The sequence below is a fragment of the Camellia sinensis genome, chromosome 5, assembly GCF_055761805.1.
Source record: "Camellia sinensis isolate YWXY chromosome 5, ASM5576180v1, whole genome shotgun sequence".
Lineage (NCBI taxonomy): Eukaryota > Viridiplantae > Streptophyta > Magnoliopsida > Ericales > Theaceae > Camellia > Camellia sinensis.
This window is the reverse complement of record NC_138965.1, coordinates 193,241,826-193,253,142: the sequence shown is the minus strand read 5'-3', so window position 1 is coordinate 193,253,142 and position 11,317 is coordinate 193,241,826. Positions and strand designations below refer to the sequence as shown.

Genomic DNA, 11,317 nt, shown 5'->3' with positions numbered 1-11,317 from the left:
GAGGGGATTGGGAGTGAAGAATATTATTATAATTTAAATACAAAGAAAGTTTACTTGCCACAAACGTATCACTAAAGAAACAAAACTATAGTCAACTTTGTCTCTTATAATCTTTACACCTCATTATAAAGATTTGAGATTCAAATTTTCACACTTTTGTGTGAATTTTATTTTTTGTGAATTTATTTAGTGTTTATCTCACTCACTTTGTGAGCTTTTTTTAAATCAAAAAAATTATATATGTTATATTTAACTTTTATTATAATATGATTCAATAATAATAGACAAACCCTTGCCATGCCAGTCATGGTTTATCCTTCCCACAATTACCTAGAAATCCTCCACATATTAGAATATCTCCAATAATCTCATATTTAAATTATTAGTTATTGTTATATTCAACTAGTGAATAGTGTTATATTTTAGCAATGTTTTTTTTCAATAATATATATGTTATTTAAAAATTTTCTTTTATGTACAAAATATCACATAAAAATGCTATACGTGAGTCGTATCATGAGAAATGTAAAATAAATAATTATCAAATTTTAACTATAACTAAATTTTGGTGTCAAATTTGACATAGATTGACAATGTTAAAACATAGATCGAGGTTTAAAAATTGAATTTCATATAATTTGTTTTTTGAAATAACAAATTTTGTTATTATCTAGAAGCTCTAAATCATGTACAAATATAATAAAACAAAGTTACGATGCAGGGAAGCTAACACTACAAGAATTTACATAATTGCCGACTAAAAAAATTTTAGTCGCAAAAAAATGACATTTGGCGACCAAATATTAATTAGTCGCGAATGATCATTATTTTCGGCGACAAAATATTATTGGTCACAGAAGGTTATATTTTGGCGACCAAAAAATGAGTTGGTCGTAGAAAGTGGTATGCTTTTGCCGACCAACTACAAATTTGGTCGCGGAAGGTCACATATTTTTGGCGACCAAAAATTTGGTCGCCAAAAACTTATTTTCAGCAACCAAAAAAAATTAGTCGTCAAATTAGCACTTTTAGCGACTAATATTTTAGTCACCGTTGATTGAGATTTGACAACTAAAAAAAATTGTCGGCGAAGGATACCTTTTCTACAACTAATTTGATATTTTGGTCGCCACAAATTTGTGAGGGAAATTTGAAACGTGGGGCGGGAATTGAAATTTTTTATCTTTAGCAATATGTTAGCTCACACATTTTTATTTTCTCCTCTCTCATCTGTTTCTCTCAAACAAACAAACAAATATATCAAAATATGCCCACAATATATCCCTGTTTCTCTCACTCTCTCCATCTGTTTCTATTTCTCTCTATTATTCACACAAGCACAAACCCTAGACCACCATTCAAAACCACCACCACCAAAAATGTCTCACGCCGTGGTGGCGTCGCCCTATTTCCCCACCGTGAGGTCGGCGGCGAACTGACCAAGGCAGAGAGCAAACACGAAGAAGGTGACTAACACGAAACGAAACAGGAGCAGATTTGGAGCATCCGTGGGTTCGGTGGAGAGATAAAGGAAGTTCGGTAGCAGTGCGTGGAGCCGCCTACACTCTACCATTGCTAATCCTCTCGATTTCAGACCTCTTGCATTAGGTAAACACACTCTTTCTCTCTCTCTCTCTCTCGCTCTCGTTCCCCCAATTTCAAACCCTAACTTTAATTTTCAAATTTTCAGATCTTTGCCTCTCAAGAGTTTCTCCACCTTGAATTTGCTAAACCTGTAGTTTTTGCCTCCTGTAATTAATTTGATTGACATGGATTGAAGAAAACCCCTTTTCTTATACAATTGAAATATGAAAGCCCCAAAAAATATATTTATAAATAAATAAATATATCAGATTACACAACCCTAGCTTTTTGGCTTCCAAGGGTTTTATCAAAATGCACAGAAGTTCTAATGGAGCTAATATGAAGGAGCTCAGTCTTAATCTCTCTCAATCGTCTCATCGAAGAAGGCTATTTACTTGGTACGTTGCTTCCTCCTCTCTTTCCTCTGAATAGTCTCATCGAAGTCTCAATCTTTCTAATTTTTTTTCTTCTAAAAACTGAAAGAGTAGAACATTTGAGTGTTCAATTTGTTTTCTTTCGCCCCTAGTTTTTTCTGAGCTAATTAAAACAGTTTTTATAGAACTTCATACTGTTGTAAGAGAAAAATGCCCCCCAAAAATGGTTAGAAATTGAAAAAGTGTGAAAGACTCTACTTTAATGCAATCGTAAGCAATATTCATGTGAACTAGCGATTTTGAACTAGTCTAAACATGTTATAATGCATGAACAAAAACATGAGAAGAACTAAAGCAATAAACATGAATTAAATAAGAAAAACGAGAAGCCTAGAAACTAAACATGGCAAAAAGAATGCGAAACAAAGAAAGCAAATCAAGTATACATTAAATACATTAACTGGGACCTTTTTCTTTTGTAAATTCCTCGTACTCTGGCCCTTTGGTGTTTAACAGAATGATCTGCCGGTCATTTGGGGCTTGTTTGGTGTTGGCCGTTAGTTTTTTCCCAGGTGATTCTAGATCGTTTTCAAATCAAATTTTGGACTTTTTAGGACTTGAAATCAACTTTGAAAATGTTCAAAACACAGGGATATAATTATAAGTTCAAAAAGAGTTTATGTTGGGCAAAAATCATTTTGAGGCACGAAAGAGGTTCGGATTTTAGCAAAATATGAAAAAATGAATTTCTAGACCTAAGACGATTCCATATAAAGGCTAGGTTCACAAAATTCTTCATAATTGCTCTTCTATGTCATAGGGAAGCAGCTCAAATAGTTTTTGTATTGGTTAGACAACTCCCATTTTACCAAGGCCAAATCTCTAAAGTGGTGCAACATGAAATGGTTAAAACTGATATGATTTATTTATTAAGGCAACACCATAGGCAATGGAGTGAAACTGTGTCACAATTTACAAATGTAGGTTGTGCAAGATATACATGTGCCAAAGTTGGGGCATTTATGTGTTTTAGTGAGAGCAATATGTTGGCCTATATAGAATCTGTCCACTTAGTGTTGCGATGAGAAATTTTTTAATCCAATGATGCAGATATAAAAAAAACGCATTTTATCTTGCATGTGGCTTACAAGTGGAAAAGCAAATTCCAACTTATTTCATCACTTGATCCCCCAAGATAATGAAGGTTATAAAAAACAAAATGACGAGCAGAGCGTGGATGGTGGGATTTGACATTAGATGCTTGATTTAGGATTTAAAATGCATGTAGTGTGATAAAGCCAACAGGTTCAACTGACAATTTCTCTACATTTTTATTTTTCTTTGATTTAGTTCTTAAGGTGTAAGAAAATTGTGATCAGTTTGACAAATGTAGATTGATAGAGAGACATGTTTCTTAGAGGTGGAAACATTAGGCAAGTTCAATCCTAGAGCAACATCTTAGCATATAGAAAACCCAGTCATGTTGTATGAAGGTGTGGGAAAATACTGAATCCACATGAAGGGACAAGCCACGTGGCATATGAGTTTTTGGTTTAATGACACTTAAAAGGTGTGATTAAAAATGACAATTTTGAAGACATGTTGATCATAGAAAATATGCATAAACAAAACACAAAGCTGTGAGGACATGTTGATCGGCACATGTATGTGTTTTCTCATGTATACATATGTTACAGTATATATATTTGTTATTGAATAGCTGATTGAGAAAATCTTTCTAATTGTTCAAATATGGTGTAAATGATATTTGGCAACAGATTTTACATGCAGGTGGAAAATTTGGTGGTTTAAGTAGTGGTTACAGTGTCTCAGGTGGACTACATAGCGTGGGTTTGTCCGTTGTGAATGCGTTATCTGAGGTGTTTACTTTCATTTCTTATCCCTTTATTGGCCATTGCATTTAAGTTGATTCAGATGTATGTATCTATCAGTTTCGCTTATTCTTTTAAATGTTAGAGGAGAGCATTTGAGTTCCTCTTGGCGGTGAAATATGATTTAGGCTTTAATGTTCCAATTTTGATGTCACTTACCTGTCCTTTCTAGTGCAGATAGTACACCTGTGGAAAAACTTCATAGGGTTTTAACATTACAGTATGGGTTTTTGATTAACACTGAAATGAACCTTTGTACTTATATTCTGTGCTACATGCCTACATTTAGAATATTGATGGAAGGGATTACTAATGCTGATTGCATTTTCACACTATGATATTATTTAAATATATAGGTGTCTAAGGGCCTGTTTGATATCCTTTTCATTATTTTTATTTTCATTCAGTTCTCATTTTCTCAATTTCCAGCAATGACTATGAATAATGAGCAATTTGCCCACCAAGTGGGTGGCAGGGGCAGCTAGCAAGTGAACCTGGCTAGGCACTTGATGAAAAAATTATTGGACTTCCTATTCCTTCTTGTTGGATCGTACTAGGATTCCCAATTTTGACAACCGTGTTTTAGGATAGCACAAGAATCTCCAAATGTTTTTGCTTTAACTCTCTTCATCAGAGTTCAACTACTTTGCCTTGATTTGGCCGTTAAACATGCTGCTTGTGTCCCTTTGCTATCAAACTGTATTAGGCACTCTACATTTTACCTGCTAATGAACATTCCACAACTTCTTTTCTTCTTCTTCTTCTTTTTGTTTTATTTATTATTATTATTATTTATTTTTAAAAACTAAAATTTTTATAATTAAACTTTCCCAACTTGTTATGTCTTAGTTATATCAGGGATTTCCAGTTTACTGGCATCAACAGTTTCTATTGATCAGGACCGAGTCATTTATTTTTGTCATGTCTTGGTTCACAGGCATTAGAAGTTATTGTTTGGTGTGATGGGAAGGAATACCAACAAAAATATTCCCGTGGAAAGCCTGTAACAACTTTAATATGTCATGAGCTTCCAGATGAATCAAAAGATCGTCAAGGGACACACATTAAGTTTTGGCCTGACAAAGAAGGTTAGTCATGACTTCCTAAATCCTTTATGCTTCTTGTTAGAATTTACCTACACCTACCACCACCTACTACCACACCTACTACACCTACCACCAATTTACCCTCACCTACTCCTCACCTACTACCCAAACCCTCTCCTATATAATGAGCTACTCTGATTTGTAATATAACACATCAATCTACATCAATCAATAATATTATAATTTTAACATGGTATCAGAGCTATAAGATTTAGGCCTGTATTTTTTCTCACCGGCGGGCAGCCGGCCGGCAACTTTGCCTTCGTTGCCCGCTGGAATTTTCTGCACATAGCTTCGCGTTTTTTCGCCATCAACGGCGGCAACATTTCTCCCACTCGACAAACAGAGATTAGGTGCTGCTCCGACAAAGAGATCAGATTGCCTGTTACAATCTGATTTATCCCTTCCACAGCAGCAATCGTTGAGAAGGCCCAGCAACTCCCGCATTGGCCTTGATCTTTAACAGAAACAACAGCCCCTTTCTTCGTCCAATCCACCGACTCCGGCAACTTATCGCCGGCCCGGAAAACGTAGCGATCGCCTCGTTGCCCAATTTCAGTTGCGCCGCTCCAGCAGATCTGAGATCCTCTCCTCTCAAGCGCCGCAGACGTGGCCTCCTTCACTTTCCACACTCTCTCTCTCTACATCACCCCTATTCACCAGCGATGCAAGAAGCAGAGCTTCACGATTTGTCCGACGACTCCGATTACGCCGCCTCTCAACAGCAAGGTTCGGCGAGCTTGACTCGGAGTGATAGTAAACGGAGCTCCGCGAGTGAGCCCGATGGTGCGGAAATCGTTTACTTGAAAGATAATGTGACAATTCATCCAACTCAGTATGCATCGGAGAGGATTAGCGGTCGATTGAAGTTGATTAAGCAAGGCTCGTCTTTCTTTATGACTTGGATTCCCTATAAAGGGCAAAGCTCAAATGCAAGGTTGTCTGAGAGAGATAGGAATCTCTATACGATCATATCCTTTAATCATATCCTTTAATCTACCTACTCTCTCTCTCTCTAGTTACTTTTCTTCTTTTCAAGACACCCACCAGCGCATGCTTTCCCATTAATGCCTTTTTCTTATTATTATTATTTTTTTCATTATTCTTAAACTTTAAACCCTCTCTTTCCAACCCACCGCCCCACATGCACTTTATGATTCCTTATTCCCTCCTTTCCCTTACTTTCTTCCACCCACGATTTCACCATTTTCTTTTCTTTTAATATATATATATATATATATTTTATTTAAAAAAAAAAAAAAAAACATACACCCTTGTTTTTCTTATCCCCCATCCACAAATATTTTTCTCTATTTTCTTTATCCATTATTTTATTTTATTTTATTTTTCTTATTACACAAAACAGCATTCACAAAATCACACCAACAACATTCCACCACCTTGTCATTTTATTCATGTCAGGGGCTCAACCCGATCACACTTTTACACCACCAAAAAAAAAAAAAAAAAAAAAAAAACAAGCAACAAATCAACTACATCCACAGGCAGGATTTTCTTCTCTACTCAGCCGCCGGTCTTTTCTTCTTGCTTCCGTCCTGGGTGGCCCTTGCCGGTGTTGCCTCCGTGTTTCCCACTCCACTGGGCACGATCACTACTCCCTGCTCCTCCACTGCAGCATATGGCGGCCCTCCAAATCGGAACATCACGGTAGCCTTCCGCTTCAGCTCCTTGTTTTCTGCCCTTAGCACGCTTATCTCTGCTCGCGCATCCTTATACATGCGTTGGAGCAGAGCCAGCTGGGAGTTTAAATGCTGCACCTCATTTGTCCTACTCTGCAGCCGGTTCGACAAATTTGTGACCGCCGTCATGCTTTCCACACATGCCTTCAAAGTATACTGATTGGCCTCCACATCCGACTGCACTGCCATTCTTTGCTCCACAGACCGCATCGGAAAGTTCAACGGGGCAAACTCCGGGGCGCTTGGTTGAGGTTCCAGTGCCACCGCACCAGTTCTCTCTCTTGTTGACTTGTTGAGGTCGGGAAAGAGGGTGAGCAGTCCACGGGAAGACGAGGACGAGGCCATTTTCTGGGCAACAGAGTGTTACAGAATATCTCTCGCAACAGAGTGTTACAGACTCTCTCTCTCAGCACAACGAAGAGTTTTTTCAGACTCTCTCTCTCAGCACAACGAAGTTTTTTTTCAGAGGTTTTTCGCAGCTTTTCTCTGCCTCGGCCTCAGCCTCCGTTAAATAGCCGAGGCAGCCACGCGCATCGCGCGCCTCTTGCCACCAGCCGACAAACGGGCACGCAAGCCAAGGCGCCCACATGCCTCGCCATCATGTCCGGCACACCTTTTGATGAATTGGGCACGCCTTTTGATGGCACGCCTTTTTATGGATTGGGCACGCCTTTTTTGAAAAATTGGGCGCACCTTTTGAGGATGCGATTTTTTACAAGGGTCCGACAAGACTCTGTAAACTGTCCCGACATAGATTCCGGTTAGTTTCTACAAGGGTCCGACAAGACTCTGTAAACTGTCCCGACATTGATTCCGGTTAGTTTCTATAAGGGTCCGACAAGACTCTGTAAACTGTCCCGACATTGATTCCGGTTAGCTCCTTCATGGGTCCGACAAGACTTTGTAAACTGTCACAACAACTGTCACAACATGAACTGTCTTCTACAACGGTCCGACATGACCCCATAAACTGTCTTCTACATCGGTCTGACACCGCCATTCAGTGTCCTCTACAACGTTATGACACCCCCATACAGTGTTCTCTACACCGTTATGACACCACCATACAGTGTCCTCTACAACGTTATGACACCACCATCCAGTGTCCTCTACCACGTTATGGCACCACCTTTCAGTGTCTTCACCAACGGTCTGACACGACCATACAGTGTCTCCTATCTTTATTTTATTTTTTATGTATTTTCTTGTTTTGTTCCTCTCTCCAAACTCAAGTTGGTTAGTTTCTATCCTCCTTGAGTTTGCGGGGGGCTGTTAGAATTTACCTACACCTACCACCACCTACTACCACACCTACTACACCTACCACCAATTTACCCTCACCTACTCCTCACCTACTACCCAAACCCTCTCCTATATAATGAGCTACTCTGATTTGTAATATAACACATCAATCTACATCAATCAATAATATTATAATTTTAACACATTATCTGGTCATTCAATTCCTTAGTGATAGTTGCTTTTAATGATTCCATATTCTTTTTCTGACTATGAACCTTTATGCAGTATTCACTACTGCAATTCAGTTTGATTACCCCACCATTGCTGGACGAATTAGGGAGCTTGCATTTTTAAACCCTGAGGTGGAGTCATTACAACCTGCTTGCAGTTCCGTTGCATCTTTGAAACTTTTATTCAATTGATTTTAGCATGTCTCTTGAATTCTTCATTTTTTTCTTTTTGAATTTGGTGTTTATTTATTTATTTATTTTAATACTTTGAACAAGGTGGAATTTTCCTCGACATTTACCAACCTTAAGTTGAATCTGCTTTCTATTTTTGTAGCTCCTCGAATGTGGAGATGTGGTCCATCTCAATCTGATGAGTGCATATTCTGAAATATGCTGGATTATTCTTATGTTATTTAGATTAGTACTTAATGGTAGTTTAGTCTTGGCATATGCAATTAAGATTTTAGAGTTTCTTATGTGCTTATTTAACTTGTACCTTGCATTCAATAATGAAATAATAATAATCTGATTACCTTTGCAATTGTTTCACATATTGTACTTAAAATTTCTTTGCGATAAAACTGTGTCCGTGCAATAATGTTAGAAGATTATATAGGTAAGCCAGTGTGTAAAAAAGGCTGGCCTGCTCTACCTCGACTTGCATTGCTCATCTCCCCGTACATACCTCAAACCTGCAGATGGGGCAACAGGTTGTAGAATTTGAAGCTATGATGAAATAATGTAGGTTCCACATTAGAGTTGGCATAATGAATGGCCATAGACTAAACTGGGGACCTAATTCGATGCAGTGAGCTTGGTATCACATTTGTTGATTTCAGATGTGTCCTTGACAACCTGGCAGTTGTTAGCCTCTGCTTTCGGTGCTAGGAGTGCTTGGTTGTTTCCCTCTCTTGACTTTGTTTGAATGAATATATCTTGCACGTAGTTGCTAAATATAGATCAACTAATAAGGTCGTAAATATGTGGATTTTATTCAATTAAGGATTTAAAACAATGTTTTGCCTTTGTCAAATTGGTTTTGTTACTGAGTATTATGATTCGCGTAACCTAATCTTTGCTTTTACCTAAAATATTTTTATCCTATAAATTGTCCAAAGACCTTATGCCCTCTTATAGACCAAAGTCTACCTTGTAATACATGGAGATTATCCAGTAATTCTCTCTTTCTTGAATGCCTTCAGGGCACAATATGCTGTGTTGAAAGAAGAGTGCCACCAATTGTTTCCCATTGTTGGAAGTGGTAGGTTTATTACTGCACCAGTAATCACTGAAGATGGTGATCCTATTCAAGATCCTATAGTGCTTCTGGAAGCAAATCCGGACAAGGGATTGGCTACAGTTTCTCAAGAAAATGGTAATGTTGATAACTTCAAGTCTGCAATTAGTAATTCATAAGATGCTAATGCCTTAAATTATGCAAATATAGCAACTCCTTGCAGCTCAACAATGGTAAAAGAAGTGGGCAAGAAAATAATCCAATGGAAGCTTACATTACATCAAATAGGTTGGTGGTATATGTTACTATAGAATGCACATTTCCTTTACCATCATCATCATTATTAGATTTTCACTCGTATCGCTGAGTCCATCTTCTGTAGCCTTCTCTATTTTTATGTTTTTGAAGATCAGTTTGGGATGTAATGTTACACAATCCATTATTTGTGTTTCATGAATCAGGTACTGAATATTGAAGTTACATGATTTATCTTCAGAGCTTGCATTCAATCTTAGATTGTGGTCTATATTTGATAGTAGTAAATTATAGGGAATGCCATTCAATCTTAGATTCTACAACAAATTACTTCTTTTCTTTTTTTTTAGGTGGTCATTTGTGTACTATTTTTTTGTCATTTCGAATAAGATTTTGAAGTCTTGTTTTATTGGTTGGATGAGCAAAAACTGTTACTTGTTCATGAATTTCGGTAGTTGAACTTGTGTTGTAACCTTTCTTGCTTGGATTTATATTTATGCTAGGTCTCAATGTGGTTCGCACTGATAGGACTCTAGTTTTCTATGAGAAGCAAGAAAACTTGTCAAAACTTTGGGACATTCATGCTGTCTATGCATGGTTTGATATAGATGTAGGCTACTGTCAAGGTAGGTAGTCAAATTATGACTTCAATAAAATGCAGAAAATGATCAATTATGATAATAGTTGCCCTAACGAGGAAAAGTTTCTATATATTTTCACATCCATGATCAATTATGATAATGGGACAAGCAATGTTATTTATTGTGTTTTGGAATAGCATCATTCTTCCTTATGTAGTAGTTTTTTTTAATTTTTGACCATGGATTCCTTATCTGGTTTTCATGGATTGAAACCTTTCTTAGCCATGCCATCATAATAAAGGTTATGGCTCCATGTCTAACGAGTCTTGCTTGGTATATTAAACATTGTAGATTGGATTTTGTTGAAAATTTTTAACCATCATGCTCCATCAAATAAGGATTAGCGTATGTCTTTTTGGTTGACAATTTGCGTCTGGGTTTGAGGGTTCTGCAATGCCTCACAGAATTGGAGGGCTTTTCGCATTATATAAGGCTGATTTGAACTCATGATGCCCAAGTCACTAGAGAGCAACCATATCGCTACTCCATGAATAAGCAACTTGTACTATAACAAGGTTCTTGGTAGATCATACTAAAGGAATGGGTTACCAAAGACCAAATCTCATACTAAAATGCAAGAGTTTACACATGAATGTGTCAACTCAATGAACTTGACAGTTGTCCACTACAAGTTGCTAACATAAATGACTAAACTGACAAGCATTGTTTGTCCAATTTATTTGTCTTATTCCCAGACTTACACCAGCTTTAGTGCATCAATGAACCAGGTCCAGGTATATTAATGGACAATGGTAATGAGAACTGCAATGAGGAAGTAGGTACTAAATTCAATAATGACAATTGCTAAAATTAAGCAGGTAGATCATCTATATAGCAATTAGCAATTAGTCTATATAGCAATTGTTGATAAGCAGGCATATCCCTCGGGAAGGGTAGCTAGGGTAATAAGGCTCCCATAGCTCTGTTCACCCTGCTCTGTTCACCCTGATAATTTCATTTTGTGGTTATTATTGTCTGCTTTAGCATATTACATTAGTTGGAAAGGGACTCTTTAGCATTATTATTGTCTGCTTTAGCATATTACATTAGTTGGAA

The 11,317-nt window shown here is 37.4% G+C and overlaps 1 long non-coding RNA gene across 1 annotated transcript; it reads left to right on the top strand.

Annotated features, from left to right (window-relative positions):
- Window positions 1–4,791: 4,791 nt before the first annotated feature.
- Window positions 4,792–10,438, top strand: LOC145791094 (uncharacterized). Its single transcript, XR_014330745.1, has 4 exons — window positions 4,792–4,938; window positions 8,184–8,260; window positions 9,331–9,653; window positions 10,124–10,438. It is a non-coding gene; the product is annotated as an uncharacterized LOC145791094 (long non-coding RNA).
- The last annotated feature ends 879 nt before the right edge of the window (window positions 10,439–11,317 follow it).